Raw genomic sequence first — 12,207 nt, 5'->3', positions numbered from 1 at the left:
AGGGGTTCCTCCTGGCTCTGCACTCAGTAATTAGTCCTGGCGGTGCTCAGGGACCATATGGGACCATATGGGATGCTGGGAATCGAACCCGGGTCAGCCGCGTGCAAGGCAAACACCCTTCCTGTTGTGCTATCGCTCCAGCCCCACAGTTTACTTTTGGACTCAGAGGTCTTTTAAAAGAATTAAACATCATCTGTGAACTGTAGAAGGAAATTTGTTACTTAAAGCCCTTGAAACGAATTTTGTAGAGTTAAAACCTCTTTAACCTGATGTACATAACTTCATGATTCCAGAAAGATTTGAGTCTCTGAGAGATACCAGAGATTGGCAGTGTCGGTGGGCAGAGCGGCCAGCCTGTCCGTGCAGCGCCCGTGGTCACTTGGAGAGTTAGGTCACAAGCAGATAAGCAGACTCTTGCCATAGGGGTGGGTGGTCTCCGGGAAGGAAGTGAAGGTGCAGCGGTAGAAAAGTAGAAGCCACAAATGCTTGTGCACTGTAAGGAAAAGCTTGTCGGGGAAGGTGACCTTGGCTCAAGATCTGAGGGACTGTCCTGCCAGGAGCTGACAGGGAAGGGAAGGCCCTGCAGTGCGGCCAGTTGGTGTGTGAGCACTGGACAGCAGCCTGGAGATGGCCAGGAGGAGGAGGAGGGAGGCCGGAGAGCTGGACCTGTTGCCCAGCCGCTACCAAGCCGTGGTCGGGATTAGGGGATTAGAGAATTCTGAAAAAATCTTTTTCTTCTCCTTCCTTTTTTTCCCCCTATTTGAAGGACTTTGAAGTTATTTATCATAATTAGTGCTCACGTCACCCCCCCCACCCCAAGACTTAGGGTAGTAGAATAGAAAGAGGAAAAGTGAGAAACGAATCAGGAGGCCGTGAGATGATGTCTAGCGGGAAGAGGCTGGAAACTTGATGCCGAGGGGTAGGACAAAAATGGGGGTTGAGATCCAGTTTGTAGGTAGGACCGTTGGGATAGCAAAGTTTGAGAGCTGGACCTGGAAGCTCTGTAAGTTTCCTTATGCAGGTCACAGAAGTAAGGATGGTATCTACCTTGGGGGTTGGAGCCAACCCGGAAATGCTTAGGAGAGACCGGGGGCCAGTGAGAAGGGTGAGAAAGAGTTTACTTTTGCCATTGTTAGCTTCGTGGTGTCCGAAAGTCTTGAGGACCCCTCAGATGGCAGGCAGTCCTGAGGTCACAGATGGAGAGGAGATAGGCAGATTGTGGTATGTAAAACTGTGGAAGGATGAGATTCTTTCTAGGGAGAGGATTCCTGAGGAATCACTATCTCTCCAGCTCGATCTTGCTAATTTTATAAGAAGTGAAAGAAAACTCCATCACAGAATGTGTGGCTTATTTCTGTCTCCTCTGTGTTGAAAACATGTGTGTTTGCTGTTCGCAGTTTTTCCTTTGCTTTGGAACAGTGAGGTAGAGGAGAAAAAAAATTTCAATTTCCACCAGGTCACTTGTTGAATGAATGAGTGAAAAAGCACTAACCAGCTGTGTGACCTTGGAGTTTTCTTCCTGAGGCTGTTTCTGCATCTGCTAGAGAAGATGAGCACAGAGATAGTTTGAAGATTAGATGAATGAACTTACCTAAAGTGACTAGGGCCTTGTCTGGTGTAACAAACATGCATGTGCTCTGTCAACATGTGTGCCTCTGAGCAGAAGCGTCGTCTTGAAACAGGTGTTAGATTTGGTGGGCACATCCATTCCGTTCTCCTTCACTGTCACTGTCATCCCGTTGCTCATTGATTTGTTCGAGTGGGCACCAGTAACGTCTCTCATTGAGAGGCTTATTGTAGAGGTTTTATTTATTCATTCGTTTATTTAAATTTTAATGGAATATTCATAGACAGACCATTACAAAGCTGTTCATATTCATGAGATAGGCCATTACAAAGCTGTTCATAATTGGGTTTCAGTCAAACAATGATCCAACATCCATCCCTCCACCAGTGTACATTTCCCACCACCAGTGTCCCCTGTTTTGCTCCCACCATTACCAACACCCCACCCCCGCCCCCCAAGTCTGCCTCTGTGGCAGGCACTTTTCGCCTTTCTCTCTCCTTTCGTGCATTTTGGTTTGCAAAACAGGTACTAAGAGGTCATTGTGTTTGTTCAGGGCCTTAAGCAATTTTCTTGGGAAAGCTGGAGTTGCTTTTTAATTGGGTGGCAGCTTTGGGGTATGATCGTGACTGCCAAGGTTTCCAGAAGTACAGGGAGGTGGGTGGAGGTAGCCTATCCAGAACCGAGAAAGCCTGGAGATTTCAGTCACAAAACCCGCATATCCGAATTTTCAGCAGGTTATATTTCTTGAGGTTCATCCCAAGGTGATGGAGTTCAGCTGGGGGTATGGTCACACTGCCGGGGGCTTTGCTTGGGCAGGCACCAGGCTGACCCACGTACCTCCCCCCTCCTGATTTACCCTGTCTGTTCAGCCTTGCATAAGTTCAAGATTAACTGCGCCTTTTGATCTCTTTCAAGATTTATTTATGGGTCTCTGAAGCAAGGCCGGAGGAGCTTACACGATGGTGCTGGAGTGGGTTTGTGGGGGTGACTGCCCGTGCTTCCGGGTGTGGTGCGGTCCTGTCCTGGGAAGTTTTAAGTAAGATAAAATAAGGGGGATAGAGAAATATAACATAGAGATGTGTTCGAGTAGCATAGTTTCTTCAGTACCTGAGAACTGTCTTTATTAAATGGTCATGTGCCGTGCCGTGTTGCTTTTCTCAGACCATCGCAACTCTGGCGCCTTCAAAGGTTATTTTTTGTAGTCTAATGTAAGAGTGGGAGAATGAACTGAAACATGATTATGAAAACCATTTCTGCTTATAAAATTTTATAATTATGAAAATCATCTTAAATTGCACATTAAGCATTTCATTGTCAGATATAAATCTGGATAATGTACTGCTTGAAGGCAAAGATGCTCTGAGTTCAACTTCTGGTCTCCGCTGTTTCTCCCTTAGGAAGCAGCGGTTGCAGTAGACCCTTCCTGTGTGCTGCAGCGGGTGCTCCTTTTCTTAGAACTCTTGTGCCTTATGTCTGATGCCAAAGGAAAAGCATTCATCTCACGTACCTGTATTTGCCCGTTTTCTGCTGCGGGAGTATCCCCAGGACAGCGCCCCTTGTTTGGGAGCGCCTGACGTGTGTGGGAGAGTGGTGTGAACGGCGAACCTCCGTATCTGACTCCTTGCACGCAGGGTCACCCACAAAACCTCACTTCTTTGTTCTCTATCATTATCTCTTGGGTCTTGCAGGTATTGGCAGAGGATTACGGGCCCCCTGTCCCTTCCTGTGTCATGTGATAAGAACAGATGTTCCCAGGGGTCCTCCCAGTGATTCATGGCCCCGCAGTTAGTGTTGGGGTGGAGGGTGCAGCGTTGCCGTGGATATCCAGTGCCCGGGAGTACGGGGTCTCTGCCCAGCTGGACTCGGGGATGCTCAGGGGACCAGGGGGTGGATGCCACCAGGCTTGGCTTTCTCTAATGCATTTTCTCAACCCTGCACGCTCTGGTTCAAGTGTGCCACCCGCTCTAATGAAAAGGAAACAGTGATTTGTTACTCCACAAGATAAGCTAGCACCAATGAAAAACGGCAAATTATCCTTTCACAAGCCAGAGATTTATTGATTTTTGCCTGGGTTTATTAATTTATTAATATTGATTAATTAATATTCATTAATATTAATTAATATTCGAACAAACAACAGTTTGTTTCATTGAATCATTCAGACGTTGGCCTTGATTGTCAAGGTTGGTACCAGAAAGTTGACTCCGCTTGGACGCGTGCCCCGTATGTTGGCCCTGAGAGGTCACTTGGTGAAGTGGACTGTGAGTGCTGGCATGGTGAGGTCACTGAGAGCGGTGGCACTGGAACGAGGCAGTCTGATTTAAGTGGGCACTTACTACCACTTACTAGTTTGTGAACTTGGACTAGTTATGTAACCTTTCTAGGCCTCAATTTTGTCCTCTGCAAAGTGTGATTTATTACAGTATTTAATTAGGGTTGTATAGAAGGTTAAATGAATATCTGGAATCTGTCTTGTCACAAATAAATAAAATTATACATGTCCAAGCATACTTGGTATTTAGGAGCATTTTATTACAAACATTAAATTAATTTAATACTATTATGTCAAATATTAGTATTTTGTTATTGAACTTAAGTCAGACTAATTTGCTATTTAGAGTGGTAATCTTTTCTTCTTTACTATGGTCCTAAAGTATCAGTCTTTTCCGTTTTTCCCTCATGATGACTGTCTCATAACTAGCTTTTTTTTAAAGTTAAAAATGGAAATATATATGTGTGTAGTTTTTTTTTTGTCGTAGGGCATTAATTTTCCAATCATTATTTCAGTTTTTATAAGTTTTTCAGCTTTTGTCTGTTTGGAAAAAGTGGTATATTGTTCAATGAAAACACATTTTGTATTCCACTATAAATGAAAATAATCCATGAAGTTTTTTTTAATTTTTATTAGTGAATCACATGAGGTATAGTTACAAACATATGAACTTTCATGTTTGCATTTTTGTTTTCTCTCAGAATAGACTGGGTTAATAATTGGCCTTTTATGATGCATATAAAAATTTGCCCTTATCATTGTAAGCAATTTTGCCTTCCGTTTTTCTTCTGTAACTTGTAAAACACAAATGTATTAATTAGTTTTTAGTAGTAATAAGAAAATGCCTCTGCCATAATATTTGTGTGTAGCTAGGCTTTCTTTCCTGTCACTCTTTGGTGCGGTCATATGAAACCCCAGATACACTGGCCCTCTTGCCTTTAACCACCCTCTGTGGGGGCTGGTGCTGGCCTGCAGGGGTAGAGGGTTCGAGAACTACTGGTTTACCACCTTGGTTATGACTTTGTTGGTCTTAACTGGTCTCTGGCCTAGTGTGTAGGACGGGTTCTGGCTGCAGGTTGAGAAAGGTTGAAAAATATTGGTTTACTCTGTATGCCCTAACAAAAATGGCTTCATTTTATTCAACCTAATGGAAAGCATGATTTTTTTTTTCCTGAAAGTCTTTATAATCTTTGTGATTTGGTTTGATTTCAGAATTTTGTGCTTTTCTTTCATTTAACAACATGATAAAGCTTTTCCCATCTTTAAATGTTGATAATAAACATCTCCCAGGAAGGCTGTGAGACTAAAATGGTTGGTTAGAAGCTCTTTGCTAAACTGCTAATGTTCCTGCACCAAATCAAGTCTTTGCATGAGTTCCCTAATCCAGAGAGTGGATCCGGAAGATGAATTACTATAAATACAGAGATCGGATTTGAACTTTTCTTAATGAGTTAGTCTTGGAAGTTTCATCTTGGAAGTTGTATAATTTCACTAATGCTCGTTAGAAGTGAGTCCTCATTCCGAATGAGGGAATATAGACTTCTTTTGAAGTTGAAAGCCTGAGAATTTGTTAGTATTGTAAAACCATCACACATACCCAGATGCTTTTGAATCTTCTTTCACTTAAAAATTTTATTGTGCCGTTAAGATTTTTTTTTTTTGGCTTTTGATGCTGATAGAAATTATTTTCTGATTAGCAGTAATTCCTGAGTTCAAATTAGACTTTTAATTTGAGATGTGGTCTGCTAACATACACAATGGGATCAGTCCATTCTTGTTGGTACAGAGACCTTAATATTCCAGTTTTTTTAAAAAAACATCATCCAATAGAATGCATTTTTCTTTGGTATATAGTTCTGTAAACTCAAGTGTACATGGAGATTAGTATAATCCAATATGGGCAGCCAGTAGTTTGACAATCCTGAAAACTCCATTGCTCTCTTGCTTTATAGTTAGACTCTTTAACCTAACCTCTCTTCATTGGTAGTTTTCCCTAAGAATATCATAAGGATGAGACGCTTATAGTGTGGGGCTTTTGAGACATTTCACTTCAGCACTTAGGAGAATGCCTTTGACCATCATTCAAGTTTTTATTGGGTATTAATAAGTTTGCTCATATTTATTGCTGTATGCATGTGCCAGATTGTGTATCTATTAAAATGGTGGAGGACATTTGAACTGAATATCTATGTGTATATTGTGTATATAAGTATATATATAAATATTTATTTTGTGTATATATATATATAAAGTTGAGTCAAGAGAGACTTCTAAGATCTCAGGGAATGGACGAATGGAGAGGTTACTGAGCCCACTCGAGAAATCGATGATTAATAGGATTTCGTGATCGTGATATAAATTTGTATATAAACATATATTATATAGACTTGGGGCACATCAAGCTGTGCTCAGGGATTACTCCTGGCTCTGTTTTCAGGGTTCATTCCTGGTGGTTCTGGGGGACCGTATGTGATGTTGGGGTGCAGACCCAGGTCAGCCATGTCCAAGACAGATGCCCCACACTCTGTACTGCAGCTCTGCCCTTTCTCCCACTATGCTCTGAAATCAAAGTTTTGTGCGATCATCAGTTCTCTTATTTCCTGTCGAGGACTGGTCCCCCTGTCATGTCAGCTCCGCGGTCTCTATGTTTGACTATCTTAGTAGGGGAGTAGACGCAAGTGACACAGAAATGAAAGGATGTGACTGTGTCCACGAAGACAGGCCATGCGCCCGAGATGGTTCGTGGCTGTATTGGCCAGGTTTGATTGCTTAGTAAATATCTACGACAGTGATTGCGCGGTCAGATGATGAATATAGATTTCCCTTCATAAGCATAAGAAATGGTCGAGCTGCCAGATTTAGAAGTATGCAATTTAATAACAATTTAATTATGGAATAGTAATGAACTCAAGACAGGATTTATACGTTAGGGTCACAACATTTTAGATCACGGAGCCGGAGAGAGAGTATAGCAGTTAGGGTGTTTGCTTTGCATGGGGCCGACCTGGGTTCGACCCCCGGACCCCCCCCCCCCCCGCACCACCATTTTTCTTAGGGTCCCCCAGCACTGCCAGGAGCTATTCCCAAGTGCAGAGTCAGACTAAGCACTGAGCATCCCCAGGGGTGCCCACCCCACCCAAAATATACAAAATTTAAAAAATGAGGATCATAGACTTTGATCTTTTCTTACCTGAAGGCCTATTTTGCTTTCTTTAAAGGGGACCAATGTGTGACAGTGCTCAGAGGCTGGCGAGACACCCAGCAGGACTCTCCCCAGTGGTGTTGGGGCCGCCCGCGTCTCCCCAGTGGTGCCAGGGCTGGGGGAGGGGCACTCGGCACTAGGCACAGTGCCTGGCACCCCCTTGCGCCAGCGGCGATGGCCTCTGCTGCATCCTATTTCTGGGTGGGTTTTGGCTCGCATGGATATTTCTCTTGGCCCTTTGGTTTTACTTGCGGGTAATGGGGCATCAGGGGTAGTCGAGACTCTCAGGATTCTGTTGGGAACAAGCAGCCGCGGAGAGAGACCTTCTCCACTGGAACATCAGCAGCTTGTTACTTATTTTTATTTCTTTTTTTTTTTTTTTTGCTTTTTTTTGGGGGGGGTCACACCTGGCGATGCACAGGGGTTACTCCTGGCTCCTGCACTCAGGAATTACTCCTGGCAGTGCGCAGGGGACCCTATGGGATGCTGGGGATCGAACCCGGGCTGGCCGCCTGCAAGGCAAACACCCTCCCCGCTGTACTATCGCTCCAGCCCCCAAACAGCTGATTTAATCTAGAAATTAAGCACTGTGGCATGCGGCCTGTTTGGAAGAATTGGCTCATTACACAATACAGGTGTGTCTCCCATGGGAACTCACCTGTGGCACCCCTGACTTTTTTTGTGTGTACGTTTCTGATGACAAGGTGGATGTCGGACCTGAAGTTACTACAGTATCTTTGGGTTCTCCTGATCAGCAGCATCTGACCGGCGCTGGTGGAATGTTGTCTCTTTTCCTTGTGGGATGCCGAGGGCCACCGGGGCGCCTTCTTTGCATTGCTGGGGAGGACCCTGGGGTGGCGGGGAGCAAACCCGTGGGCTCTGTGCGTGCCTGCTTTGTCCCCGTCTCCTGGGTTTGAGTCACACATGGCCTCCTTTAAAGGTCAAGTGAGAGTCCTAGGCTAGAGTCTCTGTCGTTTTGCAGCTGTGTTTTTGCTTTGTGATGCCAAGCCAGCATTGTCTGGAATATCTTTCAGTGACGGGTAACAGTGCTCTACTCGGCTGGTCGTATAACACTGTGTACTGAATGCTTCAGATGTGGCCAGGGCAGCTGAGGAACTGCGTGTGGATTTTTTTGTTTGTTTCAGTTCAGTGGAACTTACTTTGACATGATATTTACGCAGTCATTTGTGGTTCACGGACATTGCACAACACAGGCTTCGCCCCTCCTGTGTTCCTGGGCTAGGATCTCCGTGGAGGAGGTCCTGGAGAAAACACTTCTGGAATCTTGCGCACATCCCGTGCGGGTTTTGCAGCCACTTGGCCATCCGTGTATCTGGCTGTTTCGTTATTAAATCTGAGCCCAGTTTGTCTTCAAGGGTGTCGATTCTTTTGAATTCAGGGAGAGTTGAGGACCCTGTTTCCTCATGCGGTGTCTCATGCAGGTTGGCGCTGGGTGATTCCACCTGCCCAGAGAGCGTGAGGTGACAGCTCGGGAGGTTTCCTCCTCAGAGCCTCTCGTGAGCCTCAGAGACATGCCCAGCTCAGTCAGAGTCGGACGAAAGCGTCACTGGTGGGTTGCCCACGTCCAGCCAGTCTTGAGGATCCCTCATGTGCAGGATATCAGTGGACCCGAGTTAGCCGTCCGAAGGAAAATATTCAGAATACACAGAGACTAACTCGTAACCTTTTCTTCCTCTTTCCAGTTGGAGCCCAGATTTCAAGTCTTGAGTGAAATACCGTCGGGGGAATGGCCCCGCTTGTGGTCAGACATTCAGAACCCGTTATCCGAGGAAGTCCCTGAAGGTCAGTGTGCGAGAAACTAGTGGGGCTTTCAAAAAGGCTTTTCTGTCGTTGAATTCATGGCCGCACTTGTCAGGAGAAAGATATTTTAGATTTTAGTGTAGCCTAATTAAAAAAATATATATATTTTTTTGGCTCATGCCCAGTGATGCTCAGGGGTTACTCCTGGCTCTGCATTCAGAATTAATCCTGGTGGTGCTCAAGGGACCATATGGGATGCCAGGGTTCAAACACTGGTTGGCCACATGCAAGCAAACACCCTCCCCACTGTATTGTTGCAAAGGCCCAGCCCCCGAATTTAAATTTCTGGTAAGAGGACCAGGCCCTGCTATGTTTAGAGCTTATTACCCAGCATTGCTTGGTGACCACAGACCCCTCAATAGTGCGAGGGATCAAACCTAGGTTAGCAGCATGCAAGGCAAGCAAGCTTCTTCCCTGCTGTGCCCGCAGGCCCAAGAGACACCTCTTTAAAACTGACTAGATGTCTTTAGCACTGTCTCGATAAACTTGATTATCATTGTAACATATTAGGAAATATAAACATGCTTTCAGTTTGTTCTTGATTTTTTTTTTTTTTGAGGATAATCCTAGTTGTGCTCAGGGATTACTCCTGGCACTGTGCTCAGAGATGACTGTTGGAAGTGCTCGAGGGACCACATGCAAGCACCCTACCTGCTGTGCTATTGCTTTGGGCCCCCTGAATTATTTTTAGCAAGCTATTTAAAGCAACTTGCTTTATTCTGTGTGCATCCATTTGCTTTTTTCTTTTCTTTCTTTTTTTTTTTTTTTCATCACACCTGGCGATGCTCAGGGGTTACTCCTGGCTCTGCACTCAGGAATTACTCCTGGCGGTGCTAGGGGGACCATACGGGATGCTGGGAATCGAACCCGGGTCGGCGGCATGCAAGGCAAATGCCCTCCCCGCTGTACTATCGCTCCAGCCCATCCTTGCTTATACAGATATGTCTTTGCAGAAACACTCAGGGAATTACTAAGGTGATTGACTCTGGGGAGGCATCTGGGATATTTACGTTTTGGTGGAATATTGACTATTCTTTCAGGAAGTTTTTTAACCCAGTGTGTATTTTTAATTTCCGAATACTTGACTGCTTTTAAAATTTAGTTCCACAAATTCATTTATAGGTTGTTTTCTCTTTTTTGTTTTCTTTCTACTTGAAAAATAAAAAGCCATCTCACAGCCATTGAAAGGAAAGCTTTGTTTAGTCTGATAGAATCCTTCCTCTCGGGCTGTGCCGCTCGGAGACCTGTTCGAGCCTTCTGAGCCAGAGCCTCGGGCCCTCCTTTGCTTTATTCTCTCATGGCTTTTTTTTTTTTATGTTTTAAGTCACTCATTTTTTTTTAAAATTGATTTATTTTTTATTTTTTTAATTAGATATTATACAATGCTCAAACACCCATCCCTTCACCAGTGCACATATTCCACCACCAAGAATCACGATATACCTCCCCCCTTCCCCCCACCTCCCCAGCCCCCCACCCTGCATGTGTAACTGGTAAATTTCACTTTACTTTCACTTTACTTTGATTACATTCAATATTTCAACAAAAAATTCACTATTATTGATTTGGAGTTTCTCCCCCCTAAAGTCGATCTGCTGAAAAGAAAGCATTTGGTAATTTGTTTTCCATTGCTCTCATGGCTTTTTTGTGGCATCATGGTCAGATGATCTCTTCTTTATCTTCCCCACTCACTTTTATTCCTTTGCTCTATTTCTAACGTAGTTGCACAATGTTCTTGCACTCAAGCATGCTAGAAGTTGCAGTGATCTCTATCTTTCCCCTTGATCCCGAAAGATGTCCCATTCCCGGATTTCCAGCTCTGTATTGGGTAAAGTGTCTTGTTTCACCTTTTCTTCTTCTAGCCCAGCCCTTATCATTGAAGAATTCTTCAGATACTCTTTCCACATCTCATGCACTGTGTAGAAATATTCTCGGAAGCTCCAAGGTGCTCTTGCTTCATGGGTGTTTATTGTTAGTCTGGAAAATAAAGCCTTTGGTGCGTCGTCCAGTTCGGCCCAGTCTGTGCGGTTCTCATCACGGCATTCCTCCTTTGTTCACCACGTGAACATTGGTCCAGCCCTGCCAGCCTGTTGGCAGGACACGGCGGAATGCATCGCGCCTTGTCCTTTGTATGCTGATGACTGATTACTTACAGTGGCACTTCCCCACCACATGACTTCTGTAGTATCTCTAGCTCACTCCTGCGTGCCGAAAGCCGGGTTTTCCCAAGAGGCGGATGCCTTTTGCCCTCCTAGGGATGCGGGAGCCACGGGAGGGAGGAGAGCTGGCAGCCTTTGGAGCAGTGTGTGTGGGGAGACTTCTGTTTGTTCACTTAAGAGGGGGTTTCCGCGCCAGTGCTGTATGTAGTGCAGCAGATAAGGCATTGGCCTTGCTCACGGCGGTTCGGCCCCTGCCGCCCGTAGAATTCCCCCAGGAATAATTCTCGAATGAAGAGCCAGGATAAGCCTTGAGCTCCGCTGGGTGTGGGCCCCAACAAAAAAGGGGTGGGAGATTTCTAGGGGTGTGCTGAGTAACTTTTGGTGGCAAAGAAAGAAGTAGGCCAAATAAATTGCAACCTCTGCCTGAGAGGCTAAATTGTGAACTTTCCATCTTTTACTGATACCTGGATGTGAAAAATGAATAAGCCTACTTATGAACAAGGGAATAAAGTTGACACAGAATTTTTATATTCTAGCTTGGAAATCCTTTGAACACACGAACTCTGTGTTTGCTAATTGATAATGTAGCAATAGCTAAACTGTAGCACGGTAGCACTGTCATCCCACTGTTCATCAATTTGCTTGAGCGGGCACCAGTAACGTCTCCATTGTGAGACTTGTTACTGTTTTTGGCATATCGACTACACTACGAGGAGCTTGCCAGGCTCTGACGTGTGGGCGGGATATTCTCGGTAGCTTGCCGGTCTCTCCAAGAGGGACGGAGGATTCGAACCTGGGTCAGTTGCGTGCAAGGCAAACACCTTACCCACTGTGCTACTGCGCTACTGCTCTAGTCCAACAGCTAATAGCTAAACTAAATTTTATAATTATGAAAAAATGAGTAATGATGTTATATAACTGAGATTGAGGATGCATGTACCTACTTGAAAGAACTCATATTTTAGAAGCACCTGTCCGTGATTCAGGAGAACACTGCTCATGGGAAGACTTCCTTAACAATAATACAGCTGGATTTAATTGCATTTCCAGTTTATACTTCAAGTATTATATCTTTGAGCTCACTAAATTTCTGATGCTCTATTTTTGAAAAATAATAAATAGACATTTAAGTATCAGTCATGGTCAGATTTGCTCAGGCTCATGTTGATAATAACTGTTTTTAAAT

General features: G+C 44.6%; 1 protein-coding gene across 1 annotated transcript in view; it reads left to right on the top strand.

Moving 5' to 3' along the window:
- The window catches only part of WDFY3 (WD repeat and FYVE domain containing 3), a 284,440-nt gene that overhangs the window by 61,897 nt on the left and 210,336 nt on the right, over window positions 1-12,207 (top strand). The window contains 1 exon segment of the mRNA XM_055139598.1: window positions 8,745-8,844. The gene's annotated coding sequence lies outside the window, so the exon portion shown is untranslated.

The sequence above is a fragment of the Sorex araneus genome, chromosome 5 (assembly GCF_027595985.1).
Source record: "Sorex araneus isolate mSorAra2 chromosome 5, mSorAra2.pri, whole genome shotgun sequence".
NCBI lineage: Eukaryota > Metazoa > Chordata > Mammalia > Eulipotyphla > Soricidae > Sorex > Sorex araneus.
Note: the sequence above shows the minus strand (reverse complement) of the source record. Positions and strands in the feature narration are given on the sequence as shown.